Source organism: Hemicordylus capensis, chromosome 1, assembly GCF_027244095.1.
Source record: "Hemicordylus capensis ecotype Gifberg chromosome 1, rHemCap1.1.pri, whole genome shotgun sequence".
In the NCBI taxonomy this organism is placed as follows: Eukaryota; Metazoa; Chordata; class Lepidosauria; order Squamata; family Cordylidae; genus Hemicordylus; species Hemicordylus capensis.
In genome coordinates, this window is record NC_069657.1 from 322,798,236 (window position 1) to 322,814,191 (window position 15,956).

The window sequence follows — 15,956 nt, forward strand, 5'->3', positions numbered from 1 at the left end:
AGCTTATGGCTCTTTCAAGAAAGAAAATAAAAGCGTCCGTTGTGTACACAGAAGTTTCCACATGCTTGCCTGGTATGGAAACAGTGTGATAATTATTAATTTAGCTGTATTTGTGGCACCTTTATGCTGAACCTGTGTAAACAGATATCAGTGGGCCCTAAATAATGCATCTTGTATCTTAACCTCTGCCAGGCTGCATGTCCGGTTGAATGGTTTTTAGTGGTTGTATCCAAAGAAAACTAGTCATGAGTACGAATATGACGAATATTTATATACTGCATTTCAAAGTGGTTTACATAGAGAAATAAAAATAAATAAAATGGCTCTCCTGTCCCTAAAGGGCTCACAATCTAAAAAAAGAAAAGAAACATAAGATAGACACCAGCAACAGCCACAGGATGGATGCTGTGCTGAAGATGGGTAAGCACGATTGAAAGCAATGAGACAAATTAGTTGTGACTATCTTAAGTAATTTTGATTTCATAATGATTTAATTATAACTAAATAGCTTTGGATATAGCCAGGGCCTTATGGGAGTGGGGGCAATGAGGATAATTGCACCCCCCCACACACACACGGATGGGGCTCCCTTCCAATGTATGGTTCAGTATTTCAGTGATCAATTTGATTCTTTTCATCCAAGGCAGTAAAACTAATCAGTTAACTCCTGATCCTGGGTTATATTGTATTTCAGTAGTTTGGAGTAGCAGAACATAAATTCTGCAGAGTTGCACAAGTGCAAAAATTGGGCAAATGGAATTGTGTGACTGTGCAGCTGGCAATTATATATAATAAGCACACTGTTGCACAACTCCATTTGTGCAATTTTGTGCTTGCACAACAGTGCTCTTGTGCACTTATGGGAGCATTAACATTCCACTGCATGCATAACATTATGCAGTATATGAAAGCTAGAAGTAAGATAGCAGATGGCAGGGAGCCACTCAAATAAAGATTCTGCCCTTGGGCTTCTAGGACCTTAGAGGCCCTGGATATAGCCCCACTTATGTATTACTTGAAGTGATATGCTTGCTGCTAGCGCATGGCTCTTCCCACAACTCTTCCCCTTATAGTCACAGATAAGACTTACATGATTAGAATGGGTCAGTGAAAAGCTGCAAATACATGTATTCTAATTGCCATATAAAAATCTGTGGGGTAATCACATTTGGAATACTGTGCACAGTTCTGGTCTCCAGATCTCAAAAAAGGTTATTGTAGAGCTGGAAAAGGTTCAGAAGAGGGCAACCAACATGATCAAGAGCTTGGAGCCCTTTCTTCATGAAGAAAGGCTAACACATATGGAGATTTTCTTTCTTTTTTTTAAAGGCAACTGAGGGAGGACATTAGGCTTTTAAAAGAATATGTGGTGCAAAAGATTGTCATCCTTCTCCCATAACATATGAAACTGATTGGCAGGAGATTAAGGCAGACAAAATGTTAGTACCACACATAATTTATGGAATTCACTGCCACAAGATGTAGTGATGGTTACTAGTCTAGATGGCTTTAAAAGAAGATCAGATAATCTTATGGAGTAAAGACTCTCAGTGAGGTTGTTCTCACGACCAGCCCTATCCAGGTAGGGCAGCACTAGCCTGATTGGACTGGATCACCGCCTATCCCGGTGCTGCTCTGCAGAGTAGCTCAGCTTTTGTACCGGGGCTAAAAGTGAGGTAGGAGGGCACACAAACACCCTCCTACCTCACTGCCTGGTCATGCTGGCAGCCATTAAAATGATAATGGTGATCTGGCCTCAGGAACTTTCACCACTACTTGCGCAGTGCATTAGGGATTCTTGGTGGCTTGGCTTCACTCCCCCTCCCTCCAGTTCATTATGCTGCTCACTACAGAAGTGATCGTGTGTGCAAGTAGCACGGCTTGAAATCAATGGGCAGTCGTATGAGGGAAGGTAGTATGATTCTGCCTTCTCCCCATCTCCAGCTGGTATGGTTGTGTTAATATCCTTATTGACTGCAAGTCATGAAGGTTATAGTGTCACCTCCAAATTCAGAGGCAGCAGTACACCACTGAATAGCCACTTAATGGCGCAGCGGGGAAGTAACTTGCCCTAGGGAGCAAGAGGTTGCTGGTTTGAATCCCCGCTGGTATGTTTCCCAGACTATGGGAAACACCTATATTGGGCAGCAGCAATATAGGAAGAGGGTGAAAGGCATCATGTCATACTGTGTGGGAGATGACAATGGTAAACCCTTCCTGTATTCTCCCAAAGAAAACCACAGGGCTCTGTGGTTGCCAGGAGTCGACACCGACTCGATGGCACAGCTTTGCTTTACTTACGCCTCTGAATGCCAGGTGTCAGTGTTGGAGTGCCTGGATGTCCTGCTTCTGTGCTTCCCACCAACATCTGATTGGCCACTGGGTGAAATAGGATGCTGAGCTAGATTGGTCTGATACAGCAGGGCTTTTCTTATGTTATTGTTATGAAATTGTTCTCATTATTTGCAGTTGTCACTAGTGTAGCACTTACCTATTTTATTCCTGCACGCTACAAATAGACCTGAAGATTCAGTCTTAACCCCAATTGCTACTTGGGTTTAAGGTGGCGCTTCATACTGGGCCAGTTCAAATGATACCTACCCTAGCACATGTGAAGAAGGAGCATGCTGAGAATGCATCCATTGGAATGTCCTCCAGGGATGTTCCCATGCCCTCACAGTGTGTCTCTTGATCTCCTCTAGAGACTGTATATCCAGATGGCCCCTAAATATGTGTTACAATACTTCTTTAAACAAGCATTTGGAGTGTGTGTTTAGGGGCTATTTGGATGAACAGCCCCCACATGTGATCAAGGGGCACACCAAGAGAGTGTTGGGACAGACATGCTCTTCATGTGCCCTCTCCTCCTTCACATGTTCTAGGGCCAATATAGTTTGAACCAGCCACTGTTTCTTCTCAAATAATAACCCTGAGGTATCAGCAGACTGTTTCTTCTCAAAATGCTTGGCATTTCTTTCTATTCCTGAGAGAGGAGGAGATGGAAAAGGTTTAATTAAATTTATTGGCTGATATTCAGAGCCAGGAATCACCAATGCAGTCAAAGGAGCAGACTAACAATATAACCACACTAACTGCACTGGTGCACTGGAGAAGGGGCAGTGTTTGATGACAACCCCTTCCCCAGGAAGCCCTCAGTGCTACCCAATAATATACATCCCAGAGGGCTGTGTGACTTCCTCCCCTTTCCCTGAAAGCACTGTTTAGCATTCCAAAAAATATGTCTCTGTGATCTATGCAACTCTCAGGGACATATTTTCTGGTGTTAAAATTTCCATGGGTGAAACCTGTCCCCCATATATGCTAGTGACCACAAAGAGGGTCTATGGATTACTAAGTGCTGCACCGCATTAATCAGGTTGTCAACCAGTGTGTTTGTGAGATCACACCAGCATATCTCAAAGATTTTCTGTATACAAAGATATTCTGGATGCTAGTGGAAAGAGTATAACTGTTATACAGAGCTGTGCGTATTTTCTAAAATGATCAGGTTCTGCTTAAAATGATGTCATTGTAGAACTAGTATGAAATCAAAAGCAGTTTCTATCTCCAAGGAAGAGAGAGATTGCCAAGCCAGTCATATTTGGTTCTAGAATTTAGCTTCTGGCTCATTCATAGTTTCAATGAAATTTGTTTTTCATTAGGAACAACCAAAGCAGAATAATTTTTGTTTCTGTAGTTCTTATTGTTCCTTTATGATATGGTTTAAAACACACATACACATAGACATGTACACACAGGATTTTAAAAACAGAATTCTTACATGCATTGCTGTGACCTGTTAATATATCAGTACCTAAAGACAAAATGTTTCCGATTATAAACCATACCTTTGAAAGAGAAATTGTAGGTGGGGCAGAATGCAGGATTTGTGGAGAAGTGGCTGCCTTGTTAGCCAGTATGTGGAATCCCTGATTCTTCACTTGTCTGCTGTGTTTAAATGTTATAACTCAAATATGCTTACATAAAAGCTTATTGATTGGAAGAATCACTTGCTTTTTATGCATTAGTTAATCAGGCTACTGCCTTGAAATTGGTCCAGGAACCCACAGTGGAACCCTTCCTAATTCATCTGTTTAAGTCTCAAATGGTTTCACTGCTTCACTCACTTACCAGCACTGCTGGAATGTTAGTGCTTTATGATTAAAGGATATTGTTGTTCTTTTCATCCATCATCCTAGAGTTCCCTATTAATAATACAGGCTCCCTACCCTTCTCCTTTTCTCCCCCCCCCCTTTATTATTCTGTTTCTTAAAAAGCTGCTTAGATTTTCTGTTGCTTTCTGTTTTGTTTTTCTTCATTCTGATGGGCAGGTTAGTTTCAGAAAAATTAAACTAGAAGGGAGAAATATCATCAATACATCTTCAAAACTGTTTCCAGTTTTCACTGATTGAATAATGAACTGTAGTATAACAGAAAAGCAAATTAGGATAAAATGAGAATGTAGATAAAGTGGGTTTGCAATAAGATAAACCAAAGTGCAGAGGATATTCTGTGACTATAGAAGCAGAATGGCAAGACTAATATCAGAGAGGAGGTTTTTCATTCTCTTTTCTGTTAAATTATGTTATCAGGAAGAATTTATTTTAAGGTATATTATAGTAATCAATAATAGAGACTGTAAATCTCATGCATGATGTTTAACCCATGTCTACATGGAACTGTTTTTCAGCTTGCATTTTGTATGTAATGTGGCTAAAATAGATCAGCGGGAGGGGAAAGGGGGAAATAAATATGTGGAGGAAAAGAATCATACATATTATTTTTATTGGAGGTGAAAGAGAAAGAATTGTACTAAAACTCCATATAGGAATGTATGTATCAGATAGATGACAAAGGGCCTGCTATAAGTTTTGGTCAAAGAGGAGTGCCATTTCTGCATGTTCATATGTGGGACAGGAAGCCTGCAAAGGGAAGCCCTTGGAACATGTCAGCAAACTTCATATTCAATCCACAGCCTTATAAAGAGATGAAAAATGAGCCTTGTCCAAAAGTCTTACTTCAGCACCCAGTGGCAAAAATAAAATGTAAGCCTGGGACCTGGTCTTTTGGAAGTGGATTTTTTTTTCCCCCAAACTCTGTAACAGGCCTCTGGTGGTTACAGATATTGATCGTCAGAAAGTAATCTGTTCAGGTTTGGGGGCATGCCAGTACAAATTGTGGAGTACATTCCCTTTCCTCCAAGGACATGTTGAGCTTTTTATATTGTCCACACTGGCTGGCTTGTCAGCTGTCTACCTTATTTATCATGATGTGTGTGTGTGTGTGTGCGTGCGCGCGCATGCATGCATTTTGGGGTAAGGATATATCATTAAATTGATATCACTGCATGCAATATTGTTAATCTAGAATTTTTAGTCTGAGTCGACCCCTCTCTTCCCCCGCAAGCCCTCATTTTTCTTCTGTAATCATTATTTGATTCCCTCTGGCTGCTGACTACTTATTTGTGGTAGTACCATTCATCCATTGAGACCTTTCCATCTGTCACACAGCTTTGCTTAGCCCTCCCCAACAGAAGCTTTAGTTTTCCAACTGTGCCATGGATGAATTTGTACATATTGTTATTTTTAACAGTTTTTTAAAAAAAGAAATAAGAAAAACAATACATTGGTATGGCAAAATAATGTTAGAGGATACAAAGAATAGATGCACAAGCGAAGCCTGTTTAAGTCTGTCAGTGCTGACACTTTTGATGTGTTTGGACATAACGCCAAACTAGAAGCAAATGTGCCAGAGGTTTGGGTCTGCGGTCGTCTGAATGCGTGAAACCACTGTTTCGTCACACAACTGCGCCTCAGTATTCAACCCCAAACCTGAATTTGAATCTTTGGTTTGTAGTTAGTTTCACTGCTGAAACCTCAGGTTACAAAAGACCATTGTTTTGTTCAAATTCTGCCACAGCTATAACCTGGGTTTTGTCCTATGGCTCCTCCTGAAACCATAGAGAGGGTGACTCAGAGCAGTGCAACAATGTGTCAGCTCTATGCTGGCCATAGTTCTTGCTGGCCCTCTCTCAGAGCTGTTGCCCACCCTTCGCTGTCTCTGCACTCCTCCTGACATTGCTTGGCAACAGGGATGCCACGTCCTTAGCATTCATCCATTTAAAGGGAAAGAACTACACTGGAGAAACCCATTTTTCTACATCTTATGGGCCCCCCTTGTCCATCTGCACAAAAAGGATGGGATGACAAGACTGGCACAGCAGGATTGTTCCCCAGCAATTCAGGGCTGTAGAGATATGCACACAAACACATAAAGCCCTGGCAACAGCAGAAATTGAACAACTAGGTTGTTTCCCCAACAAAGGGCACACATTATATTTTATTTATTTATGCCATAAATAAATATGCCACATGCCAGGCTGTTGGAGTGATACAATGGCGCTTAGCAGAAATACCAATGTGCTGGCCACACGGATTAACCTGCAGAAACCCCACCCATGGCAATCTTCCTGTGGTCTAGTCAAATAAAGAGACAGCACATAGTCCCACAAATCTGGTGTCTGTCTTTGTTGATTGGACTGGATGTCTTAAGCAACCTGCAACACACATGTTGGCGCATTGCCAGGCATGCATGACCTTCCCTCAGAATGACCTTCCCTCAGAATTAAAAAACACTTTGACAGCTTATATCCGGGGAAGGAGGGGGCAGACGTGCAAGGAACCCTTTCATTAATAGCACAACTTTATCTAGCAAAGCTGCTCAGCAAGGCATCCTTTCAAAGGTGTGGTGTGTGCTGTCTGGTTAGGCAGCAAGGCATTGGTTTCCCTGGATGCCTGGGCAGTGACTGTATTTTTAAGGTTCCTGTGGATGGTGCTGCTCCCTCCAACTGTAGAGAGAGCTGTCTTCAACTCTGCACATATTTTTGTGCATTGACATGTCCAGCCTTGGCCCCCTGGCTGGGAGATACCCTAGACTGGTGCAGTATCATGCGTTCCAGCAAAGGAAAATCTACCATGGATGGGATAATCCCAAGTTTGGGTTGAAATAAAGCTCCTAGGTTTTTTCAGCTGTTCTGTTTTTTGTACCCATTTGTAGGGGAGGGGGCTCCCAGCCCCTCCCCCTGGGGTACAAGCATGCTGTCTTGGCTATATCTCATGAGTGGAACCATCCAACAGGAAATAAGTGATACTCTCAAAAGCCCGGTGTGACTATAAAACTTGCAATAGATGTAAATTCCCTTCTCCCAAGGACCACTCTTTCCTGAGAGTGCCTGGCCAGGGAGACATGCATGAGGACTGGAGGTTTGCTGCCACCCAGCCCAGTTGTTAGATCCATGCAAGCCCCGGAAAGGGTACCCCAGCAACAGCTTTCCTGGTCCCAGAAACTGCCATGAACCAGGAGTCCAAACACCCACTTGGACAGTCTGGTCTCCCTGCAACACATATTCTACATATTCAAGTTCACAAGACTTCTACCTGAAGCAGAAAGGTAGGCAACTGGAGTGCAAGTGGAGGAGAACTTGGCTTGAATGTGACAGGACACAGCATAGAGCCCATTTGAAGGTTTATGCGGAGGCGGTGCGTGCAGCAAAAAAACAATTCTGGTCTGTGCACATTGCTTCTGCCTGTTCACATCCAGCAAAGCTGCCCCAGGTTGTGAGGAGTATGATTCAGGCTCCTTCCAATTCAAACCAATCCCCGGGGACTTTGCTTTGCTGTGATGCTTTTAATAGGTTCTTTGCGGACAAAATCTCCTGTATTCGGGCCGACTTGGACTCCACTGTTTCTGCAGAGTCTATTAAGGTGGTGTCCAGCAATCCCTCTTGCAGTATTAGATTGGATCAGTTTCAATCTGTGATGCCTGATGACGTGGACAAGCTGCTTGGGGCAGTGCGACCTACCACTTGTTCTCTGGATCCTTGCCGGACTTGGCTGCTTTTATCTAGCAGGGAGATTGTTGGGTATGGCTTAGTTAATATCATTAACTCATTGCTGAGGGAGGGTAGGCTGCCTCCTTGTTTGAAGGAGGCATTGATTAGACCACTACTTAACAAGCCTTCCCTAGATCCCTCGGTGATGGACAGTTATAGGCTGGTATCCAATCTCCAATGGATGTGTAAGGTGATTTAGAGAGTGGTGGCTAACCAGCTCCAGGCGGTTTTGGAGGAAACTGATTATCTAGACCCATTTCAAACTGGCTTTAGAGTGGGCTATGGGGTTGAGTCTGCCTTGGTCAGCCTGATGGATAACCTTTACTGGGGAATCAACAGAGGGAGTGTGATTCTGTTGGTTCTTTTGGATCTCTCGGTGGCGTTCGATACCATTGACCATGGTATCCTTCTGGATTGCCTGGGGGAATTGGGGATAGGAGGCACTGCTTTGCAGTGGTTCCATTCCTATCTCTCAGGCAGATTCCAGATGGTAGAGCTTGGTGACAGTTCCTCTTCAAAATGGGAGCGATTATATTGAGTCCCTCAGGGCTCCATTCTGTCACCAATGCTTTTTAATATTTATATGAAACCACTGGGAGAGGTCATCAGGAGATTTGGTGCTGGGTGTTATCAGTATGCTGATGACACCCAAATCTACTTCTCCTTATCATCATCATCATCATCATCATCATCATCATCATCATCATCATCATCATCAGGAAATGGCATTCATTCCCTAAATGCCTGCCTACAGGCAGTAATGGGATGGATGAGGGATAACAAATTGAAGCTGAATCCAAGCAAGACGGAGGTGCTCATTGTGGGGGATCGGAATTCAGGGGATGAGTTAGATCTTCCTGTACTGGATGGGGTTACACTCCCCAGTCGGAACAGGTACGCAGCTTGGGAGAGCTCTTGGATCCAGGCCTCACCATAGTATCTCAGGTGGAGGCTATGGCCACGAGCACTTTCTATCAGCTTTGGCTGATTCAACAGCTGCATCCATTCCTTGAAGAGAACGATCTCAAAACAGTGGTGCATCAGCTGGTAACCCCTAGGCTCGACTACTGCAATGCTCTCTACGTGGGGCTGCCTTTGTACGTAGTTCGGAAACTTCAATTAGTTCAAAATGTGGCAGCCAGATTGGTCTCTGGGGTAACCTGGAGAGACCATATAATGCCTGTTTTGAAAAAGCTGCACTGGCTGCCGATATGTTTCCAGGTGAAATACAAAGTGCTGGTTATTACCTTTAAAGCTCTGAACGGCTTGGGTCCGGGCTACCTCACAGAGCACCTTCTTCGGTATGATCCCCATCACTCGCTGAGGTCATCTGGAGAGGTCTGTTTCCAGTTGCCACAGGTACATCTGGTGGCTACTCGGAACCGGGCCTTTTCTGTAGCTGCTCCTGGTCTATGGAATTCACTCCCAGCAGATATCCGCAGTTTAGGCTCGCTGTCGGCCTTTAAGAGAGCACTAAAAACCTATTTGTTCAGCCTGGCCTTCCAAGGTCTGTAAAGTGTTGTTGTTTTAAAAGTATCTTAATTGGTTTTAAAGAGTTTTAATCATTTTTGAATTGTTTTTATATTGTTTTTAGCATTGTGCTTGAGTTGTAGGTTTTATATCTTTTTAAAAGTTGTTGTCTGGATGGGGTGGTTTATAAATTCAATCAATCAATCAATCAATCAATCAATATACCCCTCCCCCCGCCCTGCATGGCCACTTGGCCTGCCAAGGATCACTCAGATCTGTGATTTCCCTACCCCAGGATGGCCCATGGCGGCCAATTTACATATGCCACAACACCAGCCCACAGCCACTTGTTTGGCTGTAGATGTAGGATCCATCTCTGTTCTTTCCCAGGTCTGCCCACCTGAAGCTAATCGGATATATGGAGCAAACCAGACTCCATGGAAGTCTGGAAGGGTTGAGTGGAGAGGGGAAAGTATGGAGTATGAGTTCTATTATTAACCATAGATAGCGGGAGCCCCACATCAGCAGGGAACAGTGTTCCCTCTAACAGGGATTTCCAGATTTTGTTGACTACAACTCTCAGAATCCCCAAGCAAAAGCCATTGCAGTTGGGGATTCTGGGAGTTGTAGTCAACAATATCTGGAAATCCCTGTTAGAGGGAGTACTGGCAGGGACCCCTATAGTTGGATGGCCTACCTCATGAGAATGCAGTCCAATGGAGACCCAAAGCACATGGTGCCTCTGGTTCTCCCCAATGGACTGGCCCTCTCATGAGGGGACTAATCCCTGGCTGGCAAGCTGATACAGGGGCAGGAGTGCCTTAGCTGGGCAGCAGACCTCTACAGTAGGAGGTACCTTTTTCTTCAAACCACCCTCTGCCAAAAACAACAAAACAACACACTATTGAGCATATGAAGCTGCCTTATACTGAATCAGACAGTTGGTACACCTAGCTCAGCATTGTTTGGCAGTGGCTGTTTAGAGTCATTCCTGGAGATACCAAGCTTTGATTCTGGGATACGTGTGCTCTCCTACTGAACTATGGCCCATCCTCCAGTCTCGAGTCTGGGTGCTTCCCTTCAGCATGCCTCCCAACACTGAGGCTGTCCACTCTCCCTGCTTTAGGTGGATACTGGAAACTGCACTATGGACCCAAATCCCTACTACTGCTACTTTACACTAAGGAAAATGCCTACCCATTTGTGGCTTCTGAAAGGGCTTTCAGAAGTTACAGAACCTAGAAGTTATCTTCTATAGCAACTCTTTTATTACAAACCACGGGCCAGTTCAGACGATACTTCACCCCAAAACTAGTCCATACTGAGAGCTCTCCCATCCTTACGTCTTTCACAGACATGCTGATGTTCTTCCAGAGCATTCTTTAGTTGCATGGGGGTGCGGGAGTTTCAGCTGAACTGCCACTCTGTGTGCAACCCAAATACTACTAGAATTTGGGTCACATACAGAATGGTAGTACAGATTAGCCACCTACGCAGGTGATAAAGGAGTGCACTGGGAGGACATCAGGATGCCTGGGGAAGATATCCCAGGCACTCTCTGGGCATGTCCATGTCCCCCTTCCTAACCACCCAAGCCAGTTCTTGGAGGTGGGGGTATTGTCCATGACTTATGTATTATGGCTCAGAACATTCTGGTTCAAAGACAGTGCACATGAATAGCCAGAAACCTTTTATGAAAAGCTAAAAACCTTCCAATTAGCTATTTGGCAGGGAGGGAGGAGTGAGAAGGACTACATTCAATGGCCCCACTCTTCCCACTGTGTGGAAATTTAGCTTTTTGGAAAGGTGCAACCCCACCAATGAAGATGTGAGAATATGAATATGCAGATCCATTTGGACATGTGGTTCCTTCTGCCACTTGGCATACACATGCAGGGATATGTGTGTATCCCAAGATATGCATACTAGTAGTGTGTCCGAACCGGTCCGGCGGCCATTCCAAAGAATGGCCGAACTGCCGGACCGGTCCGGCCCTGCCTGGTTCGGGTCCGGGTGGGGGGTATGCCTTTAAGGGCGGGAGGGCTTGCTTAGCCCTCCCGCCTCCTTGCCCCAGCCAGCGCCCGTATTTTCCAGTATAGGGGCGCTGGAAACCAGCCGCCCCCCCGCTGCCACCGGCGAAAGAACTCCCAAAGGAACTGCCAGCCCTCCCTCCCTCCCTCCCAGCTAGCTGCCCGCCCGCCCGCTCACCGCTCACCCGATAGGAAACGAGAGGAGCTCCGGCACAGAGCTCCTCTCGTTTGGAAGGCCTCCGGCATAATGGTGTTTTGCGCGCGCGCACATGCGCGTGCCACAAAGCACGCCATTCGCCGGAGGCCCGGTCTACCCGCCGGGAAAGGGCCGGGTAGACCGGGCCTCCGATCGCCGGAGGCCCGGTCTACCCAGCGATCGGAGGCCCGGTCTACCCGGCCCTTTCCCGGCGGGTAGACCAGGCCTCCGGCAAACAGCGTGCTTTGTGGCGCGCGCATGCGCGCGCGCGCGCAAAACACCATTATGCCGGAGGCCTTCCAAACGAGAGGAGCTCTGTGCCGGAGCTCCTCTCGTTTCCTATCGGGTGAGCGGGTGAGCGGGCGGGCGGGCAGCTAGCTGGGAGGGAGGGAGGGAGGGCTGGCAGTTCCTTTGGGAGTTCTTTCGCCGCGGCGGCAGCGGGGGGGTGGCTGGTTTCCAGCGCCCCTATACTGGAAAATACGGGCGCTGGCAGGGGCAAGGAGGCGGGAGGGCTAAGCAAGCCCTCCCCGCCCTAAAAACAAGGCCCCCCTTCGGTGCCGGTCCGGACTTCTCCGGACCGTGCACATCACTAATGCATACCCCTGTATGTGTCTCAGAGCTCTCTGAACCTAGAGAGGGATCAGGCCGACTGCCAATCAAGACTGCTCTTAGGAATCAAACTACAGGTTATATTAAGCATGTACTGAAGAACAGGTTACTCCTGCATCCAGCTTCCTGCAGCAACAGCACTCCCTCAAGAACGTGTGCATGGTGCCAGGATGCACATTGCATCCACACATGCATAGGTGCCATTTGCATGGTTAGCAACACCATGGTGAGCACAGAAATGGCACCCGCGGCATGTGCAGATGCCATGTGCATCCCACTGCCACGCATGGGTTTTGGGGTGGGGGGAGCGCTGCCACAGCTGGTAATGACCTGCTCTCCTCATATTTAAATATCTTGTACACTGCTTCGCCACTGGCACTGCCAAACTGGTTTGGACCTCATCTGAACCAATTTGGCTCCAAAGCTGTGCACATCCCTACTCCCTAGCTACTATCTGCCATGAAAAATGTCCCTATGGGTGCCCATTGGAGTTTCCCCTGCCCCACAGCATGTAGCAGCCATGGAGGGCCCCAATCCAGATTAGGACCATGACAGGGGTTAGGGTTAGACCTCTTCAGTGCTGTGATCCACATCCACAGGGGCCTGATACAGCTGCTATTTAGTTTAAAAGAAACAAACATTAAATATATGTTTCATGTAACATGTCATTTTACTCTACAGCAAATCAAACCAAATTTGCAATCAGCACTTAAAATAATTCTGTGAGAATAGCCTACGATATGAATCAGCAATTCTGTGAGAATCAGCAATTCTGTGAGAATGGCCTACGGTATGAGTCTATAAGACAGAATTAATTGGCAAAAGAGTGTGAAAATTTTCTACCATTATTTTCAGCAAAATTTCTTTCAGGATCTGGAATGTGGGGGGTGGGGAATCCAGCCAAGTGAATGGGAAAGAGCTGACTCGATTGGTTTACAGCTTCTGTTACAGGGTCAGTTGGGACAATATTCCAACTGACTTAGAGGGGCTTAGCAGATTATTTGTGCAGTGTTACAGTAATGATTTCTCCAAGTGGCTCATAAGAATCAAATAGGCGCTCGAGCACTTCCACCATTTTGACTGCAAATGTGTTTGATAAATAGGATACTTTAGGTAACTTAGTATAAGCATCACTCACAAGCTGAATATGTTTGTTTATTCTTTTCAGCAAAATGTATGTGCGAATTTGTCAAGGGTGTGTAGCTGTTGCTGGCATGTGGAGCTGTTTGTCCCTGTAAAGCCAGTGTCATAAATTGCACTGGCAATTTATGACAAGAGGCTTTGGGGGCTTAGATGCTGCTTTAGCTATTGTGGCACAGCAGCTAGTGTTTTGGGTCTGTTCTTCCTCACACTAAAATATATTAACCTTTTATTGCTGGACATGGCTGCACAGACTGGGGTACAAATATACAAGGAGAAGGAACTGAGAGGACTTGACTTGAACTAGTATATATTGCCTCTTATGCTTATGCTAGTAAAACATAACAACTTGAATGTAGCAAATTAACACTTGAATGATAACTCAAAATGACACTGATCTGCTGAAGAGCAGTGTGTATGCAAAGATGAGCAGTTTATCCAAGGTATGACCATGCATATCTTTATTCGGCATGAGACATGCAGCATTTTAATTCTCTGCTATTACAAGTGGGGTGGGGGTGGGGAATACTTTGTCATAATCACAGTAAAATAAATAAAATAAAAATTCAGCCTTTGGAAAGTGACAGCAGAGGCTTTTGTTCCAAAGCAGTTGCCTTTTCCTCCCCTCCTAACACTCTCTTTAAGACTCCAGTTCCAAAACCCAGACTGCTGGTGTTAAATGAATATATTTGACAGGAGTTGGGTCTTTTGGGCATTGCAGGAGGTTTTCCTCATCTTGGCATGTGAAGATTGAGAGTGTTCTTTGACACTAGGAGCAGAGGATGTGAACACAGCAACTTTCAGGGCATCAGAAATGTCAGCACAAGGAACAATCAGCAATGTAGACTGTGCTGAGGTAATTTTCCCACACTATGCCATGAATTCAGTCAGCTCCTGCTCTTGTGAATTCTGGTTTGACAGAGTCTCCCTTGTTGGTGGTAAATAATACACAAAGTGTTCTGTCAGCATCAAGAGTTCTCCAGTCCCCTAATGTAGTAAAATAAAAATATAATACTTCTGCCTCTGAAATCTGACAAAGTAACATACACACAAGCCTACCCTGCAGTTTGAAGACTCTGGTCTTGAAGTTCTTTTCTTGCACAGTAATTTTTTTAGGAGTATTGCCATGGTTAATGTATGCTCCCTCCGTCACAGTGGGTGCACTGAGATACTTACTTGCACATGTCTCATCCAAGAAGCCACACATATTCTCTTGTGTGTGAAGTTCCACACACTTCAGTGAGACTTATGTTGTAAATGTTGTGCTGTAAAGGAAAGAGGCTTCACTTACAGGGGCTGGTTCATACATAATGCCAAACGAGTGTTTGGTACGCTGCAAGGCCAGCCCTAGGCTTTTTGGCACTCTAGGCAAAGTTTAATTTTGGCGTCCTACCAGCCAAGAAGTGCAGAGCCCAGCTTTTAACTTGGGCCACACAGGCTGCTCATTTGCAAGGCTGAATGTCCAGCCTGAGAAGATAACCAGCAAATGACTAGCCCACCTTGGTTTGAGGATACAGTGGGAGAGAATTCCCAGTCTATTATGGGGGCAAAACTCTAAAACTTGAGAGAAGAAAAGATGTTGCTGTTAATTTGCCTGAGGCAAGCAATTCGTATTCAAGGGAAGGAATGCAACTTATGAGACTAGGGGGTGCTTCTCACGATCAGCTAGGGATGTGCACAAAACCGGTTTGCCCAGTTTGGTTCGGATCCGAACCGGGTCCGAATCAGGAGGGGGTGGTTCGGTTTTGGTTTTGTCCGAACCACCCCCTGGTTCGGTTCGGATCCGAACCGAACTGGTTTGGACCGGTTTGGGTCTCAAAAAGTAGCTAGGGTGGTAGCTGGAACCCAGGGGTACCTGTCACCCAAACCTGAAAGCAATTGGACACTCGTACGATTTTTTGTGAATTTTTGAAAATTATTTTTATTTTTTTCTCATAGGATATAATGGGATTCGAACCAGACCATTATTCCTTATTGTGGAGCACCTATGGGTGCCAACAACCATGCAAACCTTGAAGCAATCAGACACCCCTATGATTTTTTATGAATATTTGAAATATTTTTAATTATTTTTCTCATAGAGTATAATGGGACCCAAACCAGTCCATATCCCCTATTGTGGAGCACCTAGGGGCACAAAAGCAGGGTGGGTGGTAGACAGATAGGGGTGCCTACCACCCAAAAAATCCCAAGGCAATTGGACACTCCTCTGATTATTGGTGAATTGTTAAAGTATTTTTGAATTCCTCATAGAGAATAATGAGGATTGCAGCAAATGTATAGCTTCACGTCGGGGGGAAAGGGGTGTCGTAGAATGCAGTGTGGTGCCCCTAGGTGCTCCACAATAAGGGATATGGACTGGTTCGGGTCCCATTATATTGCGATTGCTCTCACCGGCATCTGGCAACTGCTCCAGGGGGCATCTGCTGGATCTGGGTTGTGTGTTGGGGTTTGTGTGTGTTCATGTTGGCTATTCCTTTGCTGGCAGCTGCAGCTGCAGGTGCTCTCTTCTTTCTCCTGTCTTCTTGTGAGCAGGGAGTTTGGGGCATTAGGATGGAGTTCAGTGCCTTTGACAGTGCTGCAGTTGCCAGGAAAGGGTTAACTGAGGCTACCAATCAGG

The 15,956-nt window shown here is 45.4% G+C and overlaps 1 long non-coding RNA gene across 11 annotated transcripts in view; it reads left to right on the plus strand.

The window, feature by feature from the left end:
• The window catches only part of LOC128341280 (uncharacterized), a 563,294-nt gene that overhangs the window by 353,802 nt on the left and 193,536 nt on the right, over positions 1–15,956 (plus strand). The window lies entirely within an intron of this gene.